Source organism: Triturus cristatus, chromosome 4_1, assembly GCF_964204655.1.
Source record: "Triturus cristatus chromosome 4_1, aTriCri1.1, whole genome shotgun sequence".
Lineage (NCBI taxonomy): Eukaryota > Metazoa > Chordata > Amphibia > Caudata > Salamandridae > Triturus > Triturus cristatus.
The window spans coordinates 31,802,164-31,823,836 of NC_140585.1; the positions used below are offsets into that span (position 1 = coordinate 31,802,164).

Sequence of the window (21,673 nt, forward strand, 5' to 3'; positions counted from 1 at the left end):
GCTGCAGGCCCGGGAGAGCAGGGGCTCTCCCACCCAGGGGTCCAGCAACGTGTCTGCTGTGTGGCAGCCTGGGCAGCCTCAGAGCAGACGTGGATTGTAGGTTAGTTGTAAGGGGGCATCTCTAAGATGCCCTCTGGGGTGCTTGGTACATTAAATCTCACACTGGCATCAGTGTGGGTTTAATGTGCTGAGAAGTTTGATACCAAACTTCCCAGTCCTTAGTGTTGCCATTATGGTGCTGTGGAGCTCGTGTTTGACGAGCTCTCAGCACCATGTACTCTTAAATGGCAGCACTGCACTTACAGTGCCCGGGAATGGACCTGGGTACTGTAGGGGCACAGGGCTCCTGCTCCTGTGCCCATACCATGGGCATAAGGCACCCAGCCAGAGGGGTGACTGACATATGCCTTGGCAGTGTGGGTGTTGGGCATGGCACACAGAGATGTGTGCCATGTTTGACTTCATTTTGTCCTGCACCCAGACACTCAGCCTGCAAAGGCAGTGTGTGTGTGTGTAAGGGTACAGGGCCCCTAAGGGTGGCACAATGAGTGCTGCAGCCCTTAGGGGCCTTCCCTGGTCACAAGGCCCTGGGTACCTAGGGTACCATTTCCTAGGGGCTGACATGTGGCCAGGGTTTGCCAATTTGGAGTTTGTGTGTTTTAAGGAAGGAACATAGGCCCTGGGCACCTGATTGGCAGGAGTCCAGGGTACACTCAGTCAAAGTACATTCAGCAATTTAGCAAAAAGTGGGGGCATACCATGCAAGAAAGATGGCACTTTCTCACAGGATGGTGTTGCCTTTAGGTGTGCCCTGTATATATGCTAAAAACAATTTTGAGGGTGAGCTGCACACCAGCGTACTCCCAATGTATAAAAACTGGACTTCTTCAGAACCATGATGGCGTGCATGCTTGACGCGCTCCGCCCAATGCACACAATGCAACAGAACACATGGGGACCTCATTTGGTACCCCAACTCAAGCTGCACAGCCGTGTGACTGAATAAATCCAATAAACTAAATGCTAAACCTTTTATCCTTCTGTCAGGGCATAATTTACTCTTTCCTTTTTCTCCAGTTTTTTTCAAATTTCTTCAATTCATTTGACTCATTCCAGTCCAATGCATAGTTGTTCATGCAAACACAGGAGGCATAATATTACACATCCTGTGTTTGCATGAACTATGTATTGGACTGGAATGAGTAAAATGAATTGAAAAAATTTGAAAAAATTGGAGAAAAAGGAAAGAGTAAATTATACCCTGACAGAAGGATAAAAGGTTTAGCATTTAATTGATTGGATTTATTCAGTCACACGGCTGTGCGGCTTGAGTTGGGGTACCAAATGAGGTCCTGTTAGAAATGGGATTTCTGGTTGGCTAGGGCTTGCGCCAAAGCCAGGCAGAAACCACCACTCTAGTCAGGGCTGGGGAGTTACACGCCAAAGATAACCCCTGGCTCACCCCCTTCGTAGCTTGGCACGAGCAGTCAGGCTTATCCCGGAGGCAATGTGTAAAGCGTTTGCGCGCGCACCCAGCAACAACACCCAAGGCCCACCACAAAGGAAACTCCACACAAGGTTATATATAAAAATAGCCTTTGTATTATACCAAAACACATTAGATAATATTCACACAATTTACACCGTGCCAACTGGCACTGGGCAGAATTTTACAAGGGACTATTTACACGGGACAGGGCCACATGGGCCACTGTCAGAATTAGCACAAATCACCAAGTGTACATGTAGAACATAACACAAATTAGCACTGTAGAACACAACCAGTAACCACTGGCGCAATAATGACCTCACCGTCATCACACTAGCATCAGGTATAAAACCTATCCTGCATCCATCACAGGGGCATAAACACATTATGCAATTTCTCATAGGTCTAACGCATTAGACCTAACCACCTACGTATACCTACACTAGGGGCGTATATCGCACAGGGAAGTACAATCTCCCTAACACCAACCTAAACAGGTAAAACAACCTCCTAGGCAGAAATGACCACATTTAGAGGTATAAAACACAGGGCACGCAAAACATGCTATACACAGTACATTTCCTAGCACCATAAGCATGAACACAGGGTGCGCAAAACATACTACACAGTACATTTCCTAGCACCAAAATCACATTAGAGTCCAGGTTGCGCCAGAACCTAAACGAAGCAGCTGCCCCCTACTTGCTGGGCAGCTGGGGACAAGGCAGGGCCTAAACGCTGCAGCTGGCACTAAGTGCTGCGCAGCTGAGGGAGGCAGTATCCAAAAACGTTGGAGCCACCTAGGGTCTAAAACGACCTGTCCCCCAGTGGTTTTAAATAAATGAAATGTGCCCCCAAAACGTGGAGTGCCCTGGCCATCGGGGCCGCAGACAACAAAGAATAGGGGACTGGCACCTCGGTGCCCTCTGGCCCCTACAGGGCGTGGAACTAACTTGCTCCCAACGTTGGAGCCATCTAGGGCTCTAGGAACAATGTTGCCCGTCGTTGGAGTGGCCCGCTGCAATCCGGGGCCACTCTGGAAAATGTGCCTGGACAGGTAAGGGGGCACGGGCCCTCACTGATCCCGCACGGAGTCTCCATAGAAATTCTACACACTGGCTGAGGCAGCCCTCTACGAGACGGGCCGCCCAGCACCGTCAACGTGCCTGGAACAGGCACCAGCACCCTAGAGACCCCAGCGTCACTCACCGGCTCTGATGCGGGGCTCATCTCTTCACCCGCGGTGGGGGCAGGCACCGGCAATGTGCCTCGAGCCCCCTCCGCCTTCAATCTGCACTCGGGGCTGCCTGCGGGGCTCTCCCTAAGCCATGGGAGCCCCGCACAGGCAGGCGCCATCTTCCGGTCTCCTGGGCAGCTTCTCTGGCGGCGGCGGCGTGCGCGGGACTTCCTTCCCAAAACCGGAAGTCCCGCCCGCCGTCAGGCACCTCCTTGCCTGACTTCCGCCCTGTCCGAGTCCTGGGCCGCCGTGGTGATTTTCGCAGCGGCAAATGAGGGGTAGGCTCCCTCGAGAGCAGAAATAAACCTAGTATGCGGGGTGGGCACCCGCTAGGGCTCAAATAAACGGGGTGGGCACCCAAATTAATATAAAACATAAGCGGGGTGGCACCCGCAATTAAGGCATCATGGGGGGAATCCCTACGATCGGGATTCCCTCACCCAGGTTGGCAGCACAGCGCTGCGCAGCCCCCAGGCTCTCCTCCTTTGGGGGTAAAGTAAGTTAAAGCGCTCCTAGTGCGCAGAAAAGGCTGCATGAAGTCTTTGTAAAGTCCTGGAGGCACAAAGAAATGGAGCAAAAAGCTCCCAACAAAGAGGTCTTTAGAATGGCAATGGCAAAAAAATATGGTCCAAGAAGTCCTCCAGGTAGCCAGGGGCTGGGCAGGGCCCAGGGAGGCAAGCCTTCCCCTGGCCCCCAGCAGCAGCACGCCCCTGGTAGATTCGAGTCAGAGCAAGAACATTTTGTAAGGAGACACAGCCCCTTTTTATACACAGGTTCCTTTGTTTCCAAAGGTGCAGGGGAGGGGCGAACCAGATGCAACTGGTTCTTGAGCACTTTGTTTTGCTCAGCCCCTCTCCCTGTTCAAAGGACAGGCCAGGGTCATCAGTCGCACCACAGGGGGCGGAGCCAGCATTGTGTGGGGAAAGCCCAGCCCTATTCAGGTCCTAGGTGTACTCCTCCCACTCATCCGCATGCAGCTCTCTCCATTCACCACCGGGGCAGACCCATCCTGACCTCAGCCAGCCAATCACCAGACAAGGCACTCATTTCACATTGCGCACAGAAATGCCCACTTCTAGAAGTGGCACTTCCATACTAGGTACATTGACGCCGCACACATCATCGCGTCCGCACATACCAAACTCGGCCCTGCACTCCCCACGCATCAGGAACTAACATGGTCACTCAGATCCCCCATGCATTCCTATGGGAGGGCAGGTCAGCCTCACTCAATGTAACACAGAGCGCACGCACTTTACACTGGGACACAGTGTTAAAGCGCCTAGAGGCCTAAATCCACTAATACACCATAGGGAAAAGGCTAGGATACTGCAAAAAGTTCTGGGGGTGAACTTGCCAGACGGGCCAAGTCCAACAGGTCCCCATGTGTTCTGCTGTATATATGCGAAGTCTAATGTCCGCTGGGTTAAAATGACTTTGACCAAAGAATTCTGAGGGAGTGAACGATATAGAGGTCAATAATTACAGTAATGGGATCAATTTTGGATACATTCTTTCTTCTATTTTCAATTTGGGCTGCACCTCTATGGCTAGGAGTGAGAAAGCTAGAGAATATTTTGGGTGTAAGTTCCAAATTTGATCTAATACTGCCGTGGCTGCTTTATGCAACATCATCACTCAGTTGGAAAGTATGCGAATATATTCAGAGCAAACTAGATTCGCAGTTGATTTGATCTTGGCTAAGAGTGGTGGTGTATGCGTGCTAGTGGGAGACCAGTGTGTGGTCGGGATCAGAATATGGAAAGGAATATTACCAAGCACATTCTAGACATCCTGGAGAATGTCAAAGGAATGGAAAGTGGAAATTAGAGTTGGTCTCTTTTTGGGGGCTGGGGCTGCATTCTTGAAAAGGTGATTTACCCGATGGTGATATTGGTGTTTCGCTGTGCTCTTATTCAGTGCCTCTCCTTCTGTTGCTCCCATTACACCACTATTATCATCCCTAAACGGAAAATATCGATTCATGATACTAATGCTGCAATTATGGTACAGAAAGAAATAGAGGAGCTCATAAATATTGATGAGGGCATTTAAGACTTCTTCCTTCCTTACAGTTTCCCTTCCCGATGTTGAAAGCATGGAGTGCTTATAAGGATTATTGTTCTCAATTTGTATTACTGCTTATGATTTCTTGTTTTCCCTGCTGCTGTTAAAAAATGTTTTAGGTCATGCAAAAAGGAGGGTCTGAGAGTAGAAATGTCCACGTTTGCGCATTGCCCTAGGCAAGTTAGCATTCACTGCACCATTATCTTTGCAGGCGCCATTTTAGGGTGTTCGAAACTAGTTTAGTTTGATTCCGAGAAATGCTTCACTATAAAAGTTTTGTTTCTGCCATGTTCGACTTGTTCCCGTAATGAGTACACTGTTCCTATTAGCTCATACCTTTCACACTAGATAGAGGCCCTCTACCACTTGTCTGGTGGCGGGCTCCGGATGGTACGACCTTGGACTATGTAACTTTGTTAAGATATGAGCACTGAAACCGTTTTTTCTATATTCCACTGTTTAGCTACACCTGCCAGGAAAATTCCACTGTGGGCATGTTCTAGCCCAGTTAGGAAATGTATATAATGTATCTTTATGCTTGTCGATTTCAGCCCTCTCTGCAGCACTCCTAGCGACTGGGCAGACTGGGCTCCGCTCTGAGTGTATATGAATATACAGTTATTGGTTTGTATTCTCTGTCTGACCGACTCTTCATTTGGCATGGAACTGAGAGGTGGTCATTAGTGACCTGGGTGACCCTAATCGGGCCAATCCTTCACCTGTACCCTCACCATTGGTATAGTGCACCCAGCTAGAGGGGTGGCTGATCTATGCCAGGGCAGTGAGTTGTAGGCATGGCACACAAGGATGTGTGCCATGGCGACTCTTCACTTTGTTCTGCACCAAAAGATACAGCCCGCAAAGGCAGTGTGTGTGTGTTTATAGGTACAGAGCCTCTAAGGGTGGCACAATAAGTGCTGCAGCCCTTGGAGGCCTTCTCTGGTCACACTGCCCTTGGTACCTGTGGTACCATTTACAAGGGGCTGACCTGTGGCCAGAGAGTGCCAATCAGGATTTGTTTTTAAATGCAGTTTTAGGGAAAGAACGTAGGTCCTGGGAACCTGTTTGGCACACTCGAAGTACATCAGCAGTTCAGCAAAATGTGGGAGGCAACCATGCAAAAAGAGGACACTTTCCTACACCACCACCCACCCCTAAATGAAAGAGGAGACTCTTTTCCTAGAGTCTTCATTGTCTAAGTGGAAGAACCTGGAAAGTCCATCTGCATTGGCATGTGCAGTCCCTGGTCTGTGTTCCACTATAATGTACATTCCCTGGAGGGAGATGGACCACCTCAACAGTTTAGTATTGTCACCTTTTATCTGCATTAGCCATTTGAGAGGTATGTGGTCAGTTTGAACTAGGGAGTACCAAACAAGTATGGTCTCAACTTCTTCAGGAACCAAACCACAGCAAAGGCCTCCCTCTCAATGGCACTTCAACGGTGCTCCCTGGGTAAAAGCCTTCTGCCTATAAAAGCAACAGGTTCGCCTTGGCCTTCATCATTGGTCTGGGATAGGACCTCTCCTATCCCTAGATCAGAGGCATCAGTCTGCACTATGAACTGCTTGGTATAGTCTGGAGCTTTGAGAATTGGTGCTGAGCACATTGCCTCTTTCAGGGTGTCAAAAGCCTTTTGACAGCTAAACCTTTTTGGGTATTTTCTTGGAGGTAAGTTCTGTGATGGAAGTCACAATTGACCCATATCCCTTCACAAACCTCCTGTAGTACCCAGTCAATCCAAGGAATGCACGGACTTGGGTCTGGGTTGTTGGAGCTGCCCAGTCCAATATAGCCTGGATCTTGGGCTGTAAGGGTTGCACTTGGCCTCCACCAACAAGGTGGCCCAAGTATACCGCAGTTTCCTGCCCTATCTGGCATTTGGATGCCTTGATAGTTAGGCCTTCAGTTTGCATGGCTTTTAAAACCTTCCCCAGGTGGATCAGGTGATCCTAACAGGTGGAGCTAAAGACAGCAATATTATCTAGATGTGCTGCACTAAAGGACTCCAATCCAGCAAGGACTTAATTCACCAACCTTTGGAAGGTGGCAGGGGCAGTCTTTAAACCAAAAGGCATAACAGTGAACTGGTAATTCCCATCAGGTGTGGAGAATGCTGTATTTTCTTTTGTTCCTGGTGCCATGCCAATATTCCAGTACCCTGCAGTTAAGTCAAAGGTACTTAGAAATTTGGCTGCACCTAACTTATCTATCAATTTATCAGCTCTTGGGATAGGGTGAACATCAGTCTTGGTGACAGAGTTGAGCCCTCTATAGTCCACACAGACCTCACTTCTCTCTTTCCACCCTGGGGATGAGGTTTGGGGACTAGAACCACTGGGCTGGCCCAGGGGATCTCAGAGGGTTCAATAACCCCTAACTCCAGCTTCTTGCCAACTTCAGATCTGATGCTCTCCTTAACTTGATTAGACTGACGATAGATTTTGTTTCCGACAAGTAAACTGTCCCCAGTGTCCACATCATGGGTACACCAGTTTGTCTGACCAGGGGTTAAGGAAAAGAGCTTAGCATACTGTTGCAAGACTTGCTTGCAGTCAGTCTGCTGTTGGGCAGTAAGGGTGTCTGAAAAGACAACTATCCACTGACCCATCTTTGGGGCTGTATGAGAGGAGGCCAGGGAGTGGTTCACTCTGTCTCCTGATCTTCATAAATCGCCATCAGTGTTGTGATGTCAGCCCGGTCATGGAAAAGCTTAAAGTGGTTCACATGGATCACACATTTTGGTGTCCTGCTTGTGCCCAGGTCAACCAAGTAGGTGACCTCACTTTTCTTTTCTAAGATGGGGTAAGGGCCACTCCATTTGTCCTGGAGAGCCCTTGGTGCCACTGGCTCCAAAACCCACACCTTTGGCCCAGGTTGAAATTCTACCAGTGCAGCTTTTTGGTCATACCAGTGTTTTTGGAGCTCCTGGCTGGCCTCAAGAGTTTTGGAAGATTTTTCTATGTACTTTGCCATTCTGGACCTTAGGCCTAGTACATAGTCCACAATGTCTTGTTTGGGCTCTTGGAGAGGCTGCTCCCAACCCTCTTTTACAAGAGAGAGTGGTCCCCTAACAGGATGGCCAAACAGAAGTCCAAAGGGGAAAACCCCTACTCCCTTCTGAGACACCTCTCTGTAGGCGAAAAGTAAGCATGGTAAGAGGACATCCCATCTCCTTTTGAGTTTTTCAGGAAGCCCCATAATCATGCCTTTCATGGTCTTCTTAAACCTCTCAACAAGACCATTGGTTTGTAGGTGATAGAGTGTAGTAAGCTTGTACTGCACTCCACACTCTTTCCATATGTGTTTTAGGTAAGCAGACATGAAGTTTGACCCTCTGTCTGAAACCACCTCCTTAGGAAACCCTACCCTGGTGAAGATACCAATAAGGGCTTTGGCTACTGCAGGAGATGTAGTAGTCCTAAGGGGAATTGCCTCAGGATACCTAGTGGCATGATCCACTAGTATGAATTTGTTTCCTGATGCTGTGGGAGGTTCAAGTAGGCCCACTATACCCACACCTACCCTTTCAAAAGGGAACCCCAACTACTGGTAGTAGAATCAAGGGGGCCTTTGGGTGTCCATCCGTTCTGCCACTGGCTTGACAGGTGACACAGGAGCTGAATCTTCTTTACTTTCTGAGACATCTGGGGCCGGTAAAAGTGGCTAACTAGCCTTTCTCAGGTTTTTGTTTAGCCCAGATGTCCAGCCAGGGCATTGTCATGGGCTAAAGTTAGTAGGAACTCTATTGCATCTTACCAGACGTAGCCGAGTTGTATTTTAAGTGTTTCTTTATTAAGTTCAGGTTGCAGGATGGCATTAAAGTACAATTAGTAGGTTTCCATGTCCATCTGCCCTTTAGCCTGGTAATCCTTATACCACAGCCCCACCAGGAGTAGCCTGCCTGCTGCTCAGCCCATCTCCCAACTGTCACCACTCATCCACACACGCACCCAAGCATTCCAAGGTTCACAGTCACACCAACATTCCACTCACACTGGCCGAGCAGCTGGGAGATAGGTAAACTTGGATACATATACTTAAATAAGCAGGATATAACATATCCCCCTCCTTTTAAATGAAAAGAACGATACAACATGAGCGAAACTTACACAAGAATGTACACATGTAAAAAGTAGTTCAAAACTCAGGGATGCAAATTAAAATACATCACAAGAGTCTGAACAGACAAATAACCAGAATGGAAGGGTAAATCAACTTACAAGCAAAATCAAATAAGTTGTCAAGCAATATAACCCATCCTCCCCAATAAAACAATTGAGAATAATATGCAACACGTAGCAAAGGGTGAAACGTACCCCGAAACTATGATCCCAACTATAAGGGAACAAAAAGTGTAAACAGAATTTTACATCCCTCTTATAAGGCTTTCTGACTTGAATCGTGTAAATGGGATATGACCCCTAAAGACATACCCCGAGTAAGGGAATCGATGTAACACGTGTAAATGAGACTGACACCCATTCAACGAGACGTGCAGCACAAAGTGACTTATGCACATTGTACAACAAACGTGCAGCACAAGGTGACTTACACACTCTTCAACAAATGAATGTATACATGCAGCAACAGGTGACTTACACACCGTATAGACAAGACATGTAGCGCATGGCGACTTACACACCATCAACAGATCCCACATGTAAAGTTGTGTAACTACAATACAGAAAGGTGGGAAACCACCCACCAAGAGACTAGAACCTCCCTCATGTAAGGGAGTGTAAATATGGAACCAAACTTCATACCCGTCCCTCATGTAAGGGAGTGAGATAAACAAAAAACAGTAAAAACCAGCTAAGCTATAGGAACTGCCTCTCATAAAGGTATCTAGACTTCCAGAAATGGGCAACTAATCCCATAACGCAATCCATGCGTAAGGGATATAACATTCATTGTAACAGTGTAATGTAGCAAAGTTGCAAAATATGTACAGTAAAATCTCAACATACCTGTAGAATAGAATGTGAAAATGCAGACATTCAAATATATAAAAACCACTAACATACATAGCGTAGCATATAAAAATGTGGAATATTTATCGATGTACGGTTTCTCCATAAAAGTGGACATAAGACCCATGTATTACCTTGGCATCACTAAAAACAACATGCAAATGAAGAACATTACTCCAATATGAACTCTAAACATGCAAATTCTTTTTCTTTGTCTCGTGTTTTTTTTTTTTAAACTGCACCCAGACCAAAACCAGCAAAACCTCCTGTGAGCGGTATCTAACACGACTTGACCCACACTGTCTCTATGGTTCCAAGAAAAGGAATAATGGATACATGACAATCTGAAATCTGGACATCCGTAGTCAGGGAATAGTACCAGGGATAGGAAACAGCTAACCTTGTCATGTATCACCTACGAGCACTGGCAGCTCATAGATGAAGACCAACATGCGCATGTAGTGGGCCCCAAATACGACAGCATCACAAAATGTTCTCACATAGTTCTCCGACACCTGCACCGTGTGTGTGCTTATAAAAAGTGTTCCTACCCCTCGAATGTGCCAGCGTTATATAGTAAACATGCGCATAAACTTGGGGTGAACATCTGTAGATTCCTTGACCGCCACCACACAGAAGAAGAAAGATTGCATCACGTACATGGCGCTGCACTGGATGGCCAGTACGGGATAAACCTAGACCCGCTGCTGCATGTGCGCTGTCACCAATCCCAAGATGTCGGCACACTGTTACGACAGCGCCAGTTGGATGGCGGTTGTTATACCATATTTTCTCCATGCTTCAGAAGTAGAAGCCCTTGATGAACCCACTCAATCAGCAAATGATTTCACACACTCAAAGACTGAACTTCAGACCAATTGGTTTTATATAAAAATATTCTTTTAGTTATTTTATTTTCTAGAACCAAGCAAGCCTGGCACAGGTAAGTTGATACTGTGAAGAAAATACAGTTTGAAATGCAATTGTAAATGTACTTTGAAATGGTTACAGTTTGAATTACTGGTAATGCAATACTGTGAAATGCTGTACATATACTGTGTATCGAATTTGCAATGAAAATTACAGGTAAGTTACTTTTATGTTACTTTTGAGATTACTTTTTCTAAAGCCTAGATATCACACAGGGACATTTCCTAGAGAAAATGTAAGTAAAATCAGCTTTGCACAGTTATTTTTCTGGTTTCCATACAAGTAAACTCCACACTTAGAACATTTTTCAAAGAAAACAGTCAATGGCTTCCTATGGAGAGAAATGAAGTTAACGGTTACCAGGTAAGTAATCGGTCTTTGGAGTTGAGCTTCTGGGGTTAGAACAAGGGTTCTCCCAGGGTCAAGGATGCGCTCTCGTTGCACCCTTAGCGGCACTAGGGCGGCCAGTTGCTGAGGCCCAATGTTATCCAAAGGGGTATAGGGGGCCCCCGATTGGTGGCTGCAGGCAAGCAGGCCATAGGGTTGTGGGAGCAAACCACCTGGACTTTAGCTTAGGGCAAATGGGGAAACAAATTAGCAGCAAAGGTGCACCGTCAGCGGCACTAGGGCGGCCGGGTGCAAGGTGCTGTTTCGACATCGGGCGCCCTGTTGGTTTCAATGGAGAACCTCCGGTGTGCAAAAGCTATGCAGGCAGGGAGATGAAGGTCTTCTGGGTGGAGTTGGCAGAGGTGGGCACACCGCTCTTACTCACTTGTTTTTCCCACTGGTTCTCCCGTCCAAAGTGGGGGTCAGTTGCTGAGAGCAGCAAGTGGCCTGGGGAAGCTCACAAAGGCAGCAAGCCTTTGAAGCTTACCCTTCGTTAACCCTACCCATCCTGGGGAAGGAGGCTTGACACCTCATCCCAGGATGTGCATTGTACAAAAACGTGTCTGGGGGTGGCAGCTGAAAGCAGCCACTCAGCCTGGACACTAGAGGTGGGTTAGTTTTCAGGGGGCATCTCCAAGATGCCCTCTGTGTGCATTTTTCATTAAATCCCACACTGGCATCAGTGTGGGTTTAATGTGCTGAGAAGTTTGATACCAAACTTCCCCGTTTTCAGTTTAGCCATTATGGTGCTGTGGAGTTCATAATGACAAACTCCCAGTACCATATACTCTTAATGGCAGAACTGCACTTACAATGTCTAAGAATGGACTACCTACGAGCTAACGTCTGGATGGGGCAGGTTTCTAGAGCCGACACCAGAGTAAACCCCCAAGAATGTGTGGGCACCCAACGCCGCTAAACTCATGGAGTAACTTTTGCTCCTCTTTTAGGTCGCGATCAAAGGGGGAATAACTTATTTAAGAGCCACTCACAATTAGTGTAGGAGGCAACTTCACTTACCCCCTGTTGGATCTGTGAGAGGGCTAATGGTACCCCACTCACACTAATACGTTTGTGCACCCACCTCACATCACCATCACCCCCGGTCCTGATGAAACGCCAAGGATCCTCCTGACCTCTCCAGGCGTGAAACAGGTCGACCATAGCTTAGTTACCCGGACACATTGCGTCTCGATTCTCAACTGTTAACCTACGGGTTTTTTAGTCTACCAAGGGTACCTCTTTATTAAAAATTACCACTTTTTTGGGAAACCCTTAGGTAATTTTAACTTGCACTGCACGCACCACCCTCACCTCTCACATGATACTTAGATCCACACACCCACATGCACCCACATGCACCCTTTGGCAGTTCTCTAAAAGATCACCGCTAAAGAGACCCTTCGGGGGACCCATAGGGCATTGCACCGCCGGCCAGACGAGGAGCAACCGCCCGATGATGAAGCATGATATCCTTCAGGATGTGTGAGGGCTACAAGAGACAATTTGTGCCTCTTCCCACCCCAATCACCAAGTCCCTGACCTAGTATCTCCCTCTGTTTCACCTCTTACCTTTGTGTAAGTGTAGGTTGCCTTTCGACAACACTCACTACCAAACAGTGCCTCATTTGGATTACCTCATTGACTTTGCGGAGCATAGGCACTGGACCATTAACTGGCTCCTGGTCCCCCCCTCTCCCTGATTTTAAGAATGGACTTAGACACTGTAGGGGTACACAGCTCATGCACCTGTACCCTCACCACTGACATACGGCACCCAGCTAGAGGGGTGACTGATCTATGCCAGGGCCGCGGTTTGTATGCATGGCACACAGAGATGTGTGCCGTGTCGACTCTTCACTTTGTTCTGCACCAAAACACGCAGCCCGCAAAGGCAGTTTGTGTGTGTAAGGGTACAGGACCTCTAAGGGCGGCACAATCAGTGCTGCAGCCCTCAGAGGCTTTTTCTCCATTTACCAGGGGTTAACCTGTGGTCAGAGATTGCAATTGGGTTTAGGCTTCAATGCAGTTTTAGGTAAAGAAGATAGGCCCTGGGTACCTGATTAGCTGGAGCCCAGGGAACACTCAGTCAAAGTACATCAGCAATTCAGCAAAAAGTGGGGGTAACCGTGCAGAAAGAGGGCACTTTCTCACAATATCCCACCACTGATCCATCAATATAGGAAGCTGGCTCTGTATATACTACACCAAAATGAGGTATAGTGTGCACAGAGTCCGGTGGAACCCCAAAGGTAGGCGGAGGTAAAAGTAGATAGCACCTTTCTCTCTATTTGCGGTAGTGTGGGGGAGCAGTAAGGCTTTATCAGAGGGTAGTGTTAGGCATTTTTTTGTACACACTCAATCAGCAACTCACGTCACACACTCAAAGACTGAACTCTGACCAATTTTGTTTGTATAAAAATATTATGAAGTTATTTTATTTCTAGAACCAAGCCAAGCCTGGCACATGCAAGTGAAATAAATGCCTTGCAAAATATTATCCAGAGAAAAGGTAAGTAAAAATCAGTTTTGAACAGGTGTAGTTATTCAGGTTTTCATACAAATGAACTCCACACTTTTTTTCAGAGAAAATCAGTCAATGTATTCCTATGAAGAGAAATTAAGTTATCGGTTACCATGAAAGTACTTGGTCTTTGGGGTTAAGGTGCAAGGGGTAGACTCAGGGGACCCCAGGGAAAAGGATGCACTCTCAAAACACCCTAAGCAGCACTAGTGCGGACGGGTGCAGAATGCTGAGGCCCAATGTTATCCAATAGGGGATAGGAGACCTCTGGTTGGTGGCTGCTTACAAAGCTCCTGGTGGTAGGCTCAGGGCAAAGGGGGATCTGAGTTAGCGCCCAAAGTACACCCGCAGCGGCGCAGTGGTGGCTGAGTGCAGGGTGCTGGTTTGGTGTCGGTGCCCTATTGATTTCAATGGGGATTCTTCGGTTTCAACAAAGACTGCAGTCTCGGGGACAAAGATCTTCTGGAGGTGACCACCAGTTGGAGAGGTAAGTTGGGATGCCTGGGGATTGTTGGGACACCGTCGGTTGGGCCACCCAAGGCCGTGGGACTTGGGGAGAGGGGTGTCTTTAGGGGTCGGGTTTCTCTTACCAAATCCGGCCGCGGGATCCTCCAGAAAGAGGCTGCAGGTTTTGCTGGAAGATTTGAGGCAGGTCGGTGATCACCAGATCTCGGGTCAGGATCGCCGGGGAGACCTCCTCATGGTGTTGGGCCACTCGAACTCAGGCCGTGGGCAGCAGGTGCAGTGTGGTGCAGACTCGCGGATTTGGCCGGAGCCAGAGTCTGCGGGCGAACAAATCCGGTGTTCACAGGAGAAAAAGTATTTTCTGTGGAAGGGCCCCAAAACATTTTACATGGTGCACAGAATCTCCGGGGGAGGGGGGGGGGGGGCAGGGCATGGGTGCCCTCCAGGTCTCGTCCCCACTTCACGCCATGCATGGCTGACCACTGGGTATGGGGGACAGTGTAGTAAAGTAGGATTAAAACAAAATGCCTTTACGTTAAAAACAATATGCAGAAATTCACTGAAAAAAGAAAGACTAAAATGGCGTTATAGTTCGGTGAAGAGGTCAGTTATAACATAACATTTTAAACAAAAACTGAAATTCACCAGTTATAGGTACTATGTGGAACAGAACAGAGTAGAATTGATGCTGTTTCTGGCATCTGCCCACCCCAATCCTGGGCGCTGTACATGAGGGTTCACTGACTGAATGGACAGAGCTCCACTTCCTTTCGGTGGAGTCCATGCTATACACATAAGACAAATACATCAAGCATGTGCCTTGGGATGGTGGCAGCAGCAGAACTTCAAACATCGGTAGCCTGACAGGCCAATTTGGAGCATAAACAATGCAGAAATGAACAGCCACCACAAAACAATTTGTGGTCACAAGATATGTTATTGTACCCCTCTGTCCCTCTCTGCCGAAACTGACAAGACCGATATTACCACAACTCTTATCAGGTCGGTTTTATATTCACAATGTAAGTGATTCATTAATTCAAATGTATTCAAGGTTCAGCCCTCAGTTTTCTATATTTTGTTTTAGCAATTATGTTCAATGTAAGAGATACGCGCCTTCAACAAGAAAATCTTTACATTAACTTGTGTAAAAAAAAAAAGAAAATAAAGAAGGTGACAGCTCAACATAGCAAAATGTACTTTAAGAAATGCATTCTACACTTTATGTTCGCAAAAGTCACACTCGTCCACTGTTCTCTCTCATACGCCTACTTCGGGCTCATGTCCATTTATTTTGTACACATTCTAACTTCTCTCTTACTTGAAAAACGCAGCAACCTCACTGCTCACTTGAGTACACATTTCTCAATCTTTCAGGAACACACAACAGCTTTGAATTACGTGCTATAACTTCCAAATGATCTGTCATGACAGACCTTATTTCAACGCTGGGCTGAGCTCAAAGCAGAAGCAACAGTCACCTCTTTTTTACTCACTTCACCCAGGTAAACACAGCAGTAACCCAGGAACCTTCATATGTGGGGCTTATATGCAACTTCCTGGCATTGCAAATAAGGTCTATTAATAAAACTTGTTAAGAGATAGCTTTAGACATGCAAGCATAACTGAAAATGCGCAAATTGTAATCTGCATTCAGAATCGAGACCCAACATATTTGGGTCACCATGATAAACTCACCATGGTGGGCTGTGGCCACAGGACTAGGAGAAAAAGAGGAATGTTCCTCCAAGCAGGAGTGAACGACTACAAAATCCAAAGTTTGTAGGAATTCACAAAGAGTATGAATGTTGTTTCATTTAGTCTTTGGACATACACTTGGCTGTCCTCAGGGCGACATGCTGCAACAACTATACTGGTAGCATTACGAAAAACCTCAAACACCAGCATCTGAAACAAGCATTGGCATAGCCAATAGGATGCGCCTTTGGGACCTTATAGCCATGCAGCACATTATACTGTCAATAATCCGGCCACACAATTTTACACCCCAGTAGTTTTTAAGCTTGGAATGCGGTTTGCATTTTTCTTTTTTTTTATTGCAAATAACGGATGCTTTAACATTGATTAGTAAACTATGGAGCAAGGTAAAAATTAAAGTTTGCGCTACCAGGTATCCACACTTTTAAATAACACTTTAAAACATGCCACAGCTATTTATTTTCCACTCTGTTGTAGTACAGCCTAGGGCTGGTGGTACAGTGTCACCACAGAATTCGTTCTGTAGCCTCCTGCCTCCGTAAAAGTAGAAGTTCTGTATTACTGTCAGTACTCAGAAGCCCTGAAAACAAGCACTTCTCCTCCACTCTCCAGACGTCACAAACAAGATATAATGCCAACGTCTGGGAGTTTATCGACATTTGTGGTTTGAAATCTGTTAAGTTATAAAAAAACACAAAAGCAACTCACCACATCCGATTTGAAACACTTAAAATTGCACCACTGTTTCTGGGGTATATCTACTTAGAAGAGATTGGGAATATCGCCTTGCTTGTACACCCATGAGACCAAATGACATTACAGAGAATGCTGCTTTAAGAGCGCCTGTTAGTACCTAGTTGATGAATGTTTTGCATGTGCTGTGCAGAAATGAATAAAAATACACGATGTCCGGGAATTGGACGGGATGTATTTGGGAGTAGCACACCAACATTCCATCAATTTATACAGCTGCGGGACATTAGATGAAGGACTGAAGATATTCCAAACACGCTTGGTGGGTGCTTGCAGGTATAAATAAAAATGCACGATGTCCAGGACTTCGATGGCGGGGGGAGGGGGGATTGGGAAAGGGTTGTATGCAGTAGTAAGACGCTAACATTCTACCAAGTTCGACAGCTGCAGGAAGATTACATACATGGCCAAAACATTTTGTTGCTGTTGTGCTGGTCAGTTAACCAAGGGTGTTTTTGCACCATACAGAGACAGCTAGCGTAAGAGTGCCTGTGAGTGCCTCGCTGATGAATGTCCTAGTTACAAAGAACAGACAGACTGCTGCTTTAAGAGCGCCTGTTAGTGCCTCGGAAACATAGCTTATTTTATGCAGCTTACCTCACCTGCTGGGGAGGCTTCCGCTTCCTCTCCTACGGACACTGAAGTGGCTGTTAAATGTGCACGGCTCCCTGGAATTCAAGTTATGTAAATGGCGACCATGAAGACACACCATAGTGATTAAATAAAAAAAATTTAAAACATGCAACCAGGTGCCACGGTAGGCCGCACAAACATAAAAGTTAAGAACGGGTCTGAGGAGGTGATAAAAGAGGGAGCCGCTGGTATGAAAGTTAAGGCAGTGGTGATGGAGTGATAAAACAAGGAGCTGCGACTGCCCCATGAAAGGGTATGAAACCTAAGGTATGTGGTGATGAAGGGATAAAAGAATGAGTGGCGGCTTTCCCATGCGAGTGATAAAAGGAGAAGTCACGCCTGCCCATAAGAGTACACAGGGAGGTTTGCGCCATGGAAAAGCTCTCTGACCGGGTAAGACTTACTGAGAGAGAGGAGAGATGGCGCGAGTGTCGGTCGGGCATGTCCCGTCCTAAGGAAGGAAGGCACCAAACCGCATAATCCTCAGCGCTCCTCCAGTGCGGGAAGTATCTGTCAGAGGTCAGAGTGTGACTCAAGAAAGTACTGGTGATGGGTTCAGAAAATGTAACTGCCAGCACCAGTAGAAAACAGGGCGCAAATGCGTTGAAGGCAGACGGCGCTATGTATCAATCCAGGGTGCTACATCATGCCACAGCATTGCTGTTAGTCCGTGCTTGTAGCAGACCTGAAAAGTGGGGACCGCAGGCGCCTTGGGGGGCTAGAAGTCCAGGGACTCTGGTGCGCCGTCTGTCGGGAAGCCGTAGAGTTAAAGTAGCGCACTGCAGGCAATGAGACAAGGTCTCAGTCAGAGCAGCAGGGAGAAAGTGAAAGCAAACGCACTATAAACAGCACCCGCGACGTAGTCGAAGAGGTGAGCCCGCGAGTGGCACGCGCGTCCTTGGAAGAGCAGTCTCATTTTCAAGCACTACACTTGTGGCGCGCCGCTGCTCGCTCTCCAGTAAGGTGGATGCCGCCACAAGCACGAGTGTGTGCTTGAAAATGAGCAGAGCAACGGCTAAAGGCCCTCCTATGCAGCGCATGCGTGCTACATAGGCGAGACCTAAAAAGCAGGCCTCATGAGAAATAAAACACCCCTTCAAGCTTGATTCAGGGTGTCAAACTTGTTGATTTTAACATACACTGAGGCTTTCAAAAGCACTGGATAAAGGTCAGATTTGCCAAAGTGTGCAATCAACTTAATTATATTCAGAAAAGATAATAAGCCCGAAACCAAATTCCCATATACACTAATTTTGTCAATTAATTGTTAAACGCAGTCACCATCATTTTTCTAACTATGCTTTGTTGGTCAACTCCCTCACACATTTCAAATTATTTTCAGCCTGTCAGTAAACTTAATTCAAATCTGGCTAGCCCTTCACCAACAGACCCTTCTCGCTGATGGCGTTGTACCTTCACAGGAATTGCCTCCTTACTCAATCCTATAATCGGCCTGAAAAAATACAGGATAAGCCAATTAATTTGTAAAAAAATAAAAATACAAAAAAATGCTAGCACCTGTACAGTAGGAGTTGATTTCCTGATATCAGTCCTTGATTCCTCACTGGTTAATCAGCATGTTTCTCTTCCTTATGTGCTCAAGACGGGTTCTGTGTGAAAACGTCACAATAAAAATAACCCCTGTAATAGTTCAAGCTACGTTAACTTAACAGCTTTCCTGTGTAATAGAGACAGGTGACATTTCTATTAAAAGAGGCCAAAGGCATAAGTGCAGAGCTCTGAAGAATTCAACCACGATACAGAAGATATTAATGCGATTACCGTTTTCTGCTTCATCCAGAATGCCCCTCTCTACAATGGTACTTATCACAGCCGTCTGGACCAAATGGTTCAGCAGGAACACCCAAGAAGGAGCTAAACATTCCATATTCAAAACCTTTTAGGAAATACACAATCTAAACACAAGCATCTAACAGGGCGACACAGTTGTGTATTTGTTTCATTACTGAAACTGGCAATGCTGCCAAAAGATGTGTTAAATGAGAAACGTATTGACCTGTGTTTTGCATTGTAATTGTATTTATATAGCGCTTACTACCCCTGACAAGGCACCAAAGCGCTTTTCGGCGAGTAGCACGCTACTCTGGAACCCAAACAGGATTAGTGGTGGGTTAGTATTGTGAAAATTTGAGTTCATTTGAGCAGCGGACATACGAGTCTGTAGGTTGGATTGAATAGGATAATGGGGGGATAGGGAAGGGTCTAATAAGTGTTTATTGGGAGATCCTAGTAGTAAGATGAGGTTTGGGATATATTTAAGAGAAGACAGAGGAGGGAAGAATCTCTAGAAATGGATTTGGGAGATCATACTAGTAAAATGAGTTTTGGGATGAGTCAAAGGAAGGATAGGTGAGGAGGGTTGTTTGGGAGATCATGGTATTAAAATTAGGTTTCGGTGTTCCAAGGGTATTTCTAATGCGCATTCCTAGCTGTAGCAAAAGACCAAGTTACAGTGGGGCCCGGTTTAAGGAGGTAGTGCCAGTGGAACGGAGTGAGATGTGTGCTTATCTAAAGTAATGTTCCTTGAAGGTATGAGTTTTTATTTCCTCCCGAATTGAATTAGGTTAGTGCTATTTTGATGTCAGAAAACATGCTGTACCAAATCCGAAAGGATTGTGCTCTAATCAGGAGGTGTGGGAGCTCCTCTAATATTATTAGTTTCTGAGATATGCAGACAGGAGTCTTAGAGTAGATGGCCTTAAAAAGATGCAGAGGACCATAAAGATGGACGGGAAGCAGTGTAGAGTGGTCAGATTGTGGTGTGGTTGTATTTTTTCTGCTCTGCTGCTGGGGAGGGGGGGGGGGTCTTTCAGAGGAGCGAGTGTGGTTTCTGGGGTGCCTCTAAGCATGACGTTCCCTCCATCTACTTGGGAGAGGACTTGATTTGCTGTTCTGAAGTATTTACCTGGGAGAAAAAGTTCCACTTTTTTTCACAAGACAGAGTAGGGGGCACGCTTGTCTGGTCCTCTCTACAATGGGTTCTTGGAGTGTCGAATCAAAGGTGAATCGGAGGGGCCGGGCCCGGTCTGTCCATTGGGATGTGCAGCTTGTCCATTAGGTTTAAGGTCAACAGCCATGACTGGAGTGCAGTGTAACTGCTAACATGAATTTCCTCTATTATCCAGACACTTTATCGGTGGTCTAAAGACACGGGATTGAGAGGGTCGTTTTCGATACACCTGGCCCTTCTGCCCTGGGAGGCTGCGGGCTTCCCTGCCTGGGCTGTGGCTTATATAGCCCTTGGGGGGGGTGGAGGGTTCGAGCAGAGACCAGTGTTGTGTCACCCACCTCTTGTTCCTGGAGGGGAGGGCCAGTGTTGTGTCACCCACCTCTTGTTCCTGGAGGGGAGGGCCAGTGTTGTGTCACCCACCTCTTGTTCCTGGGTCCCCTGAGATTAGTGAGCCTGCCTGGAGTGGGGCTGAGACCCTGTGCCCCAGAGAAGGGAGTTCAGCGCCTCGTCTGCTCTCTGGGGGCCTCTTGACAATTGGAGCCAGCTGGGTGCCTGGCACCTGTCTGACCCCATCACCTCCCTCTTCTGCCCCTGGCCTCGCCGGTCACGGTGGCCGGGAGAGGTCATGACAGCCCCCAGGTCTGCAGGAGGGTGGGTGACACACCAGCCCTGCTCCCAACGAGCCCTGTGCTCCCGGAGGTGACAGAGGGGTAGAGACTGCCTCCCCGCTGCCCTCCGAGCGCTCCCAGGCCTGCCCCCGCCCCCTCCACACTGACCCCACCCAGAGTGGTCTCTCACCTCCAGCCAGCGTCTCCCCGGGGCCTCCGCCTCCTCCTCAGGCCTCCACCGGTGTCTGCGCGCGCACCCTGCGTCGACCCACGCACGTGACGTCACGACGCGCATGCGCCGCCAACCGTCGTGCCGCGGAAGGCGCACGGCGCTCCGACCCGGAGGTCCCGCCCCGCAGGTGTGTTAGCGCAGGCCGGCGCGAGCCTCGCCCACCGGGCCCTCCAGGAGGAGCCACAGCTGAAACCCCGCCCCTACTACTAACACCACGCCTACAAGGCGTGTAGTGTTTAGGCCACGCCCTTAAAGTCACTTCAAGCTGTGCTTAGACCGCGCTCTCAGAAAAGGGCAAAACTCGTATTTAGGCCCCGCCCACACGGGTGCAACAGACCTTTTAATTCTCTAGAAAGCCTTTTCTCTCTTATTATTTTGTTTTAATATGACATTGTTCAATATAACCTGGTGCTGCTACTGTACGTGGTCGGTTTTCGTCCAGAGTCACGTCCACAATACAGGTCACGTAGAATCTCCGCCCCTAGAGGTTAGATACCCGCCCCCACGGATGTTCAGAGCTGCGTGCAGCATTTAACCACGCCCTTTGGAAGCTGCTGCCCTTCTATACGTCATTCAACAAACAAACCACGCCCCTTGAGCCCCCAACTGCCCCGCCCCTCGACCCGACCCCGGACGCCATCTTCCGTTCGTGTTAGCAAATGAGGTCGAGCGCGTGACGCACTTA

General features: G+C 47.6%; 1 protein-coding gene across 9 annotated transcripts in view; it reads right to left on the reverse strand.

Moving 5' to 3' along the window:
• Window positions 1-21,414, reverse strand: part of ZDHHC5 (zDHHC palmitoyltransferase 5) — a 493,091-nt gene extending 471,677 nt beyond the window's left edge. The window contains exon 1 of one of the 9 annotated variants that reach the window (XM_085651402.1): window positions 21,394-21,414. The gene's annotated coding sequence lies outside the window, so the exon portion shown is untranslated. Of the gene's footprint in view, window positions 1-14,197; window positions 14,390-20,103; window positions 20,428-20,486; window positions 20,850-20,946; window positions 21,113-21,393 lie in introns of those variants that run through there. The other 8 variants (XM_085651403.1, XM_085651397.1, XM_085651400.1 and 5 more) reach the window with 8 other exon arrangements.
• Window positions 21,415-21,673: the final 259 nt, after the last annotated feature.